Here is a 10,491-nt window from a genome sequence, read left to right on the forward strand (position 1 = left end):
TGCCCCCACGTTTTGACGTCGACAAAGTTACAAAAGTTGACCAAACAGTCTTGCCTACTGCATGTGACATTAGCCCTTACCTCCCCCCCCCCCCCTCCCCCCATATTGAAAATAATCAGCAGTGCACACTTTCACATGATGATGATGCTATGGATGTTTTCCAGTAAAATAATTTTCTTGATGATGATATCCTAGTACCACTGCAGGCAACTCTGTTGGAGATATATATGCATTTGGATAGACAGGGGGTAGATTAAAGATAGTCAGCATAGTCTTGTACATGCGAGATCTTGTCTCACAAATTTGATTGCTTATTTTGTAATCAAATATTCAAATTTGATTGAATTTTTTGTAATCACAAATGCTGATGAAGGTAAAGCCACAGACAATGTCTGTATGGACTGTAACAAGGCATTTGATTAAGTACCTCACGGTAGGTTGGTCTGGAAGGTTAAATTGCATGGGATCCAGGGAGAGCCAGCCAACTGTATAGAGAATTGTCTTCATAGAAGAAAGCAGAGGATGACGGTGGAAGATCGTTTTTCAGACTGTACCTCAGGGCTCAGCCCATTTCTGTTTGTATCAATAATTTGGATAAGAATGTCCAAGGCATGATCAGTAAGTTTGATGTAAATAAGTAAGATGACATTAATGTAAATGTCGTAGATAACAAAGATGGCTATGAGAAATTACAGCTGGATCTTTGATCTGTTGGTTAAGTGGGCTGAGGAATGCTTAATGGGGTTTAATGCAGATACGTGTGATTTGTTGCAATCTAGGAAGTCACAGCAGGGCATGGGCAGGACTTTCATAGTGAATGGCCTGCTCTGGGGCTTGTTGTGGCACAGTGGCTTCACAGGTAGATAGGGCAGTCACTAGTTGGCACATTGGCTATCATCACACAAGGTTTTGAGTACAGAAATTGGGATATTATGTTACATTTGTACAAGATGTTGGTGAGGCCATATTTGGAGTATTGTTTTCTATTTTGGTCAACCTGCTATAGGAAAGATGTGTAGTTCAGTTTAATTTAGAGACGCAGCATGGAAACAGGTACTTCAGCCCATCGAGTCGGCACCAAAAATAACTTGTACCCTACTTCTATGTTATCCCAGTTTTACATCATGCATACTAGGGGCCAATTTAGAGAAGCCATTATTTTACAAACCAGCATGTCTTTGGAATATGGGAAGAAACTGGAGCATCTGGAGAAAATCCATGTAATCACAACGAGAATGTATAAACGCCATAGAAAAACAGTACCAATAGTCAGGATCGAACCCAAGTCTCTGGCGCTGTAAGGCAGCAACTCTATTGTTGTGCCACTGTGCCGTCCTGTGTGTTGTTAAGCTGGAAAGGGTGCAGAGATGATTTATGCAGATGTTGACAAGACTTGAGGGTCGGAGTGCCTGAGCTATAAGGAGAATTGTGGCAGACTAGGACTTCATTCAGAAGGATGAGCAGTGTTGTGAAAGAGGTGTATATGCTCACGAGAGGAATAGATAGGGTAGATGCACAGAGTATTTTATTCAAAGTAGGGGGAAGTAGAGGTCACAAGTTGAAGGTGAAGGGGAAAGATTTAATAGGAATCATTTTCCACTCGTAGCTAGTCGTGGTTGGCCTTAGGTGTGGAAGACTGAGGCTGAGGGGGTCGTAGGACATCATAGACATAGGAGTTTCATAGGAGGTCTTTTACTTCGGCGAGTCAACACACCTTTGACATTTTTTCAACTCGTCTACGGTCTTTTAAACTTGTGGATTAGGTCGTCCAAGTGGGACAGGACCTTGATCAACATTTTTCACACAGAGAGTGGTGGGTATATGGATTGAGCTTCCAGAGGAGGTAGTTGAGGCATGTATTAGAACAACAGTTAAAATACATGAACAGGTACATGGATAGAAAAGTTTTAGAGGAAATGGGCCAAACGCAGGCAGGTGGGACGTGTAGATGGGTCACCTTAGTCGGCAATGGCAAGTTGGACTTTGGGCCTGCTTCGTTGCTTTATGATTCTATGCCTCTATATAGTTTAATTTTACTGGACTGCATTAAAAACAAAGCATTTCACTTATCTCGGTTTTGCGACCATAAAATAACTATTGAACTCTATTGATCATGGGGTGGGTCATTTCCTCTCTATCTTAAGAGCTCATTGCACAGTGTCACAGATTGGCCTTTAATATGTAAATAGCTGGTTCTAAGCTTCCCCCCAGTCTAGTTTCAGTCAAAAATCACTGAGTCAAGCACTTGCGCATCTAAACTTTATTTTGACAAAACACAATTACAGTTCCCACTACTATACCTAACCACGCGGGTTTGATCCTCATATACGCCCGATCAATCCTCTTTAGCCTCGCTCAAGCAGAGACACTCCAGACGGTCACGCTGTCCTAAGCGTTCTCCCAGAAGATCGACATAGGACGTCGTGGGGTTGGTCTTTTATAGGTCCCCGAAACTTGAGGGGCTGAACCACAAGTCAAGTCAAGTCAAGTCAAGTTTATTTGTCACATACACATACGAGATGTGCAGTGAAGTGGTTTCTTTACAGTCCAATAACAGATATCGATTAACACAGTAAATAATAGACATTTCCCTAACCCAATAATACAGTAACTAATACAATGTATTTGAAAGAAAGTTCTAGAAGGAAGCAAACAAGAATAAGCATTGAAACATGTTCCCTGAGATTCAAACAGTTTCTCCAAGGCTCAACAGTTCGACCAATCATCAATTAACAGGATGACCGTCTTGCAACATTATTTATATTATTTACAATGCTTTTGCAGTGATCCAATCAAAATGATGCATTTGTTTGCAAAACTACTATGCATTTTATCAATTTAGGAGAAACAAGGAGAACACCTGGACCCCTCACCATCCTGCATACCAGTCTGAGCCAAGACTGGCTGGTGCCATTCAAAGCCTGTAAAGTTCAGCTGACAAGAGTTAAGCAATTCTAACAGGTGCATTAATTCTCCATTTTATGGTGTCTAATTTGGCCAATATTAACACATATATGACAGGGATTATAAGATTCCAAAATGTCATTAATATTAAAAATATTTTAATTTTAGTTCTGCTGTTTTTTTTAATGAATATTCACTTACAAAAAATATACAACAATACCTAGATTTGCCATGAGTATTATTCAGGTATATTTTAATTGGACTTTTTGTTTATTTATCAGAGTTTGGTACAACTGAGTGTTGGGTTATTTCAGAGGACTGCTAAAAATCAACTGCGTTTTTCAGCTAATGGATTATAGTCCACAAGTCAGTCAGCAGCACAGCACGAATTAATCTTCTTCTTTAAAAAAGCTGTGGATTTGATTATTTTCTGCAGTGCAAAATATAATCCCTGGAAGTGCTGATGCTTTGTGAGTTTGATATTTAGATTCACTTAATTTCTCAAGACTTGCCTGCTATCACTTCAACTTTAGACTTACTGGAGCCTTCATTTCATGACTCCATTGACATTTCCATTATATTTGAAGGATATCCGCTCAGGACCCTTTTTTTCAGAATGCACATTGATTTTTAATAAAACAAACAAATATCTGCCTTGATTTTACCTTATTGATATTAAGGATAATATCAAATTTGTTCAACTTTTTATACCCAATTTATTTCCTGATAAAGATAATCTATTTTACAACTGCACTTTAAACACCCTGATAAACAGATTTCAGACCCAATAACGTGTTATTTACATAATTGAGTAGGTCTAATAAATGCTTTTATATTGTTCCTTGTCTAGATCATTGACCTTTCTTAAACAAATATACAGAGAAAATGGTCTTGAGTAAATGCAACTTTAACCGGTTCAGTGCCACGCTCGAGTATACTCGAATCATGGACAATAGTAAAAAAAAACTTAGTGAACAGGTTAAAGGCCTAAAAAGTAAAGCTGTTTTATTTAACCTTAGCTGTTATCGCAACATGATATCTGTTCCAATTTTTTCTGTCATTGTAAATTTACATTTGTCAGATTAAACATCCAAGTTATTCTACTCCATGAATCGAACCTAAGGTAACAGAGCAAATGCAGCAAAAATCAGAAGTGATAGTCTTCTTCTTGCGTATGGCGTGCACAGCTTAAAGTTGTAGGTCAAGGGTAGACATCCAGACCAGGATAGCATCTGTTACTGGGTGGATGTCTTTGATGCCATCAGGGAAAATCCTCAGTGAGCAGTCATTCACGATGTGTGTGATGGTCTGGTCTGGATGTCCGCAGTCGCAGGCAGGGCTGTCTATCATCCCCCACTTATGCAGTTGATGGGCTGTTCTTTCATGGAGGGTGTGGATTCTGTTCAGGGTTAGCCTTTGCTTGTGATGGAGGTCAAATCCCGGTGGTTTCACTGTGGGGTCTGTGATTACCTTGCCGTTGTAGGTGTTGGCACCTTTCCAGGCTTTGCGCCACTCAGTCTTGGAGTCAAAGTCTTCCAGGGATTTAACTGAAGACCAGAAAGGTTTGTGGGACTTGAGGCACATGTTGAGCAGATTGTTCAAGTCGGCATGGATGGGAATGTCAGGGCTAGATTCGATGGTGCGCCAATGCTTCAACATCCTCTCCCTTCTACGTATGTTGCGAGGGGTGAATTGAGAGAGGACAGGAGGCACTGCAAAGATGTTGACTTAAGCATCCCTGTGATGACCCACATTGCAGAGTTAATGACAGTGTCAAATCGTTTGGTGTCAGGGAGTGATGTTTCTCCGACATTCGAGCTGCTTCCTGGTTTTGCCTTGTAGGTGGTGATTGCATTCAGGCCCCGCCACAGCTGGCGAAAAATCTGTCTCATCCTCCAGTTTGGAGCAGGTCCCTTTTGGCATTTTTGATGGCCTTACCAAGGTCGTATCTTGTAGGCCACTTTATCATCCGACGTGAATGCCCGGTGTCTGGACTTCAGAAGAGTGCGGATCTCAAAGTTCATCCAAGGTTTCTGATTAGGAAACACTTGGAAGGTTTTTGTAGGGATGCAGTCCTCCACACATTTCTTTAAGAAGTCTGTAACGACTGTGGAGTATTCGTTCAAGTCCGTTGCCAAGTTCTTGAACATTGCCCAGTCTTTTACAGACATTTTCAACCTCTCACTTCTGAGGTCTGAGGTCCCCACCTGCTTTAAATGGGCATCAATTATACCAGTGCCCAAGAAGAGTAAGGTGACTTGCCTCAATGACTATCGACCAGTGGCACTAACGCCGGTGGTGATGAAGTGCTTTGAGAGATTGATCATGGAGCAAATCAACTCCTACCTTTTATGGAGTAAAATGGCGGCGGTGGCGGCAGATTCAAATTGATGACGGTCCTTTTAGCGAGTCGGCTTCAATTGCCGAATGCGGTAAATTTCCACCTTGGACGAGACCTGGACCTACCACCGACGAGGGACCACTGGAGGATCGCTCCGATTGCAGTGATCTGCGGCGTTTTTGGCCGTTTTTGGCAGTGGAACGATCTTCAGCTGTCAACCGATGGCTGTCACCCTGCGGCCTTCATCGCTAGCCGCTAGAACCCTACACGCTGCCCAGAGAGGACGCTGGCGTTGATTGTTCGCCGCTTCTCCGCCCGCCACTCCCCCTCTTTTGTAACCTGTCTGTTACCTGTCTGTGCACCATCGACACTGGACACCTCCCTGCGCCAGCGACGCTTGATCCTCTCTCCACCCGCACCGCTGGACAACCTCTCTGCACCTACCCCGCACCGCTGGACAACCTCTCTGCACCTGCACCGCTGGACAACCTCTCTGCACCCGCACCGCTGGACAACCTCTCTGCACCTGCACCGCTGGACAACCTCTCTGCACCTGCACTGCTGGACAACCTCTCTGCACCTACACCTGCACTGCTGGACAACCTCTTTGCTCCCTCACTGCTGGACACCTCACTGCACCTGCTCTGCTGGCCAACCTCTCTGCTCCCTCACCGCTGCATACTTGCTGCACCCACTCTGCTAGCAACCTCTCTTCACCTTCTCTGCTGGTCACCTCTCTGCACCCTCACTGCTGGACAACCTCTCTGCTGCTTCCTGCAGTTGCTCGGGCTCCTCATCATGCTCAAATACTCAACTCTGCAACTGACTGGTCTCTTCAACAACTACATCCCATCCTGCATCCCAGTCATTAAACAGCTTAGACTTCTACGTCGACCATGTTACATCCACAGAGGTTCTCGACGCAAGCTTGTTTACTTCAACCTCAGACATTCCATTCCATCAATCTGCTCACTACCACGTTCTGCCCTCCCTCAACCGCGTCACCCCCCATCCCAGCTGACCACATGCACTGTCAACCGGGACAACCTCAGATCTCTCCAGCCTGCCCCCATCCCTCCACCCTCTCATAATGCCAACTTTGCCCTCCTCAACACCAGGTCACTCAACAACAAAGCCGTTGCCCTCCATTAACTAATCATTGACTACACTCTGGACTTCCTTCTGCTCACTGAGACCTGGCAACAACCCAATGTCTTCTTCTCCCTCAATCAAGCATCCCCACCTGGATTTAATTACATCTCCAAACCCAGCCCCTCCCGCCATGGAGGTGGCCTCGCTGTTATTTTCAACCAGAACTTTCCGACCACTGAACTCACCCTCCCCCCAGTAGCATCATTTGAATTCCTCGCTTTCAAAGCCCTTTCCTCCATGACAGTCATCCTCATTTACCGGCCACCTAAACCAAACCCCTCCTTCCTATCTGACTTCACTGAACTCCTCACACTTGCCTCATCCCTCTCCCCACGTCTGCTGCTACTTGGTGACTTAAATATTCACATGGACTCCCCCACCTGCAAGCTCGCATCTGAATTTGCCTTTTTACTTGACAACATCTCTCTCACTCAGCACATCACCTTTCCCACCCATGACAAAGGTCACATCCTTGACCTGGTCTGCTCCACAAATCAACCGGTACTCGACCTCCATCCATGCCTCTTCCCCCTCTCTGATCATAAACTCATACGGTTCACCGTCCCTTCTACGACACCTCGCCCCCGCTTCCTCCGAGAAATCATCTTCCGTAATCTAAAATCCATCGATCCCCACCATCTCTCTGACCTGCTCTCCACCACTCTCCCCCTGAACTTAAGCCACATCTCACCTGATGATCTCACAAACCATCTCAACTCCACCTTGTCTACCTCCCTTAACACTTTGGCCCCCCTCAAAACAAGAACGGTAACTTTTAACATATCTTCACCTTGGTACACACCTGCACTTCGTAAACTGAAACAGACTGGTCGCCGACTTGAACGACTCACAAAGAAATCATCTCTCACAGTCCACCATGAAGCTTACAAACTCCACCTCACTGCCTCCAAAGATGCCCTCATTGCTGCAAAATCTGCCTACCTCTCCTCCATATTCACTGACCCCTGCCTTAACCACAGAACCCTCTTCTCCACAGTGGGCAACCTCCTCAAGCCTCGAGCCAACACTCTCCCTACCTCTACTCCCGATCTCTGCAACTCATTCCTCCACTTTTTCGCTGACAAAATCAGCACTATCTATCAATCTTTATCCCCTGTACCCGACTCCCCAGCATCTACTCCACCACCTACCAAGGCCCCTCCTTTCAACATCTCCACTGACCTGCTTACCCCTCCTCCACACTGCTTCCTCTCCCAGTTTGACCTGGTCACCCCTACTGAAATCTCCAAACTCATTAGCTCTTCCAAACCCACTACCTGCTCCCTCGACCCTCTCCCCACTCCCCTGCTGAAGTCCTGCCTCCCCGTTTTCTGCCCCTACCTCATTAATCACTTCAACTCCTCATTGTCCCAAGGAATTGTCCCCTCTGCTTTCAAAACTGCTGCTGTCACACCGATCTTAAAGAAACCTGGTCTTGATCCCTCCTCTCTCATTAACTACCGCCCAACCTCAAACCTCCCCTTTCTTTCAAAAACCCTGGAGCGTATCGTCGCGTCACAACTTCATTCCCACCTCCTTGCGTATAACCTACTTGAACCCCTCCAATCTGGTTTTCGCCCCCTCCATAGCACAGAAACTGCTCTCCTCAAAGTCCTCAACGACCTCCTCAACTCTGCTGACACTGGTTCTCTCAACATCCTCATCCTCCTCGACCTGAGTGCGGCCTTCGATACCGTAAACCATAACATCCTGCTTACCAGACTTAAACACCTTGGCATTGAAGGTTCTGCACTCAGCTGGCTCCGTTCCTACCTTTCCAACAGATCCCACTTCATCTCTCTCCATAACCACACCTCTGCTACAGCCACAGTCACTCAAGGCGTTCCCCAAGGCTCTGTTCTCGGTTCCCTCCTCTTCATCATCTACATCCTCCCCCTTGGTCATATACTCCGTCACTTCAAACTGGACTTCCATTGCTATGCTGATGACACCCAGATGTATCTCAGCACCAAGTCCACCCACCACCCCCGTCTCTCCCATATCAACTCCTGCCTGTCAGCTATCAAATCTTGGATGCAACTCAAATGACTTCCTTAAATTAAACAGTAACGAAACAGAATTTCTCCTCATTGGCTCCAAAATTAACAGCCCCACTCTCACTATTGACGGCACCACTGTCTCCCCATCTCCTCAGGCCCGCAACCTTGCCGTGATCTTTGACTCAACCCTCTCCCTTGAGCCTCACATCCACCATGTTGTCAAAACATCATTTTTTCACCTCCGCAACATTGCCAAAATCAGACCCTCTCTCACACCCCCCGCTGCTGAAAGACTCATCCATGCCTTCATCTCCTACTGTAACTCTCTTCTCTTTGGCATTAATTCCAGCAGCATCAACCGACTCCAACTGGTCCAGAATGCAGCCGCCCGACTCATTACCCACACCAAATCCTGGCACCACATCTCCCCAGTCCTCAAAGAACTTCACTGGCTTCCCATTTCCCACCGGATCATCTACAAAATCCTGGTCCTCACCTACAAAGCTCTCAACCACTTGGGCCCCCCTTATCTCACTGACCTCCTCTCCCCCTACCAACCCTCACGATCCCTCAGATCCATTTCAGCCGATCTCCTCTCCATTCTGAAATCCAACCTCTGCACTTTTGGAGACAGAGCCTTCTCCAGGGCAGCTCCCAGGCTCTGGAACTCCCTCCCACAATTGATACGAACTTCTCAGTCCCTCACCATCGTCCAGTCCCGCCTCAAGACCCACCTCTTCACCTCTGCATACCCTTAGTCCCATGTCCCCCTCCCCTTTGCATCTCTGTCTTACTGCTCTATTTTGTTTTGTTCTTGACTCACCATGTAAAGCGACTTTGAGTCCTTGAAAAGCGCTATACAAATATAATGTATTATTATTATTATTATTATTATTATTATTATTATTATTATTATTATTACCTTGACAAAAACCTGGACCCACTGCACTTCGCTTACCGCCACAACAGATCTATGGTGGATGCAATCTTGTTGGCCTCCACTCCGCTCTGGACCACTTGGACAACAAAATCTCATATGTCAGGCTGTTATTCATCGATTATAACTTGGCATTTAACACAATCATCCCCTCCAAGCTGGTTACCAAACTCGCAGAACTGGGTCTCTGCGCATCTCTCTGAAATTGGATGCTCGACTTCCTCATTCACAGACCACAGTCTGTTCGTATTGGTGGAAATGTGTCAGCCTTGATAACAATCCGCATGGGAGCACCTCAAGGCTGCGTGCTCAGCCCCCTGCTGTACTCACTCTATACACATGACTGTGTAGGCGGTCACAGTGCGAACTCCATCATCAAGTTCGCTGATGACACCACTGTTGTGGGACGTATCACTGGTGGGGATGAGTCGGAGTATAGAAGAGAGATCGAGCAACTGTCCATATGGTGCCAGCGCAATAACCTGGCCCTCAACACCAGCAAAACCAAGAAACTGATTGTAGACTTTGGAAGGAGTAGGATGGGGACCCACAGCCCCGTTTATATCAACGGGTCAATGGTTGAAAGGGTCAAGAGCTTCAAATTCCTGGGCATGCACATCTCTGCAGATCTTTCCTGGTCCGAGAACACTAATGCAATTATCAAGAAAGCTCATCAGCGCCTCTACTTCCTGAAAAGACTTCGGAGAGTCGGTTTGTCAAGGAGGATTCTCTCTAACTTCTACAGGTGCACAGTAGAGAGCATGCTGACCAGTTGCATCATGGCTTGGTTTGGCAACCTGAGCGCCCTGGAGAGGAAAAGAATACAAAAAGTAGTAAACACTGCCCAGTCCATCATCGGCTCTGACATTTCTTCCATCGAGGGGATTTATCGCAGTTGCTGCCTCAAAAGGGCTGGCAGTATCATCACAAACCCACACCATCCTGGCCACACACTCATCTCTCTGCTACCTTCAGGTAGAGGTACAGGAGCCTGAAGACTGCAACAACCAAGTTCAGGAATAGCTACTTCCCCACAGCCATCAGGCTATTAAACTTGGCTCGGACAAAACCTTGATTGTTACTAACCCATTACCTGTTATTTGCACTTCATCAGTTTATTTATTCATGTGTGTATATATTTATATTATGGTATATGG

Source organism: Leucoraja erinacea, chromosome 2, assembly GCF_028641065.1.
Source record: "Leucoraja erinacea ecotype New England chromosome 2, Leri_hhj_1, whole genome shotgun sequence".
NCBI classification, from domain to species: Eukaryota; Metazoa; Chordata; class Chondrichthyes; order Rajiformes; family Rajidae; genus Leucoraja; species Leucoraja erinaceus.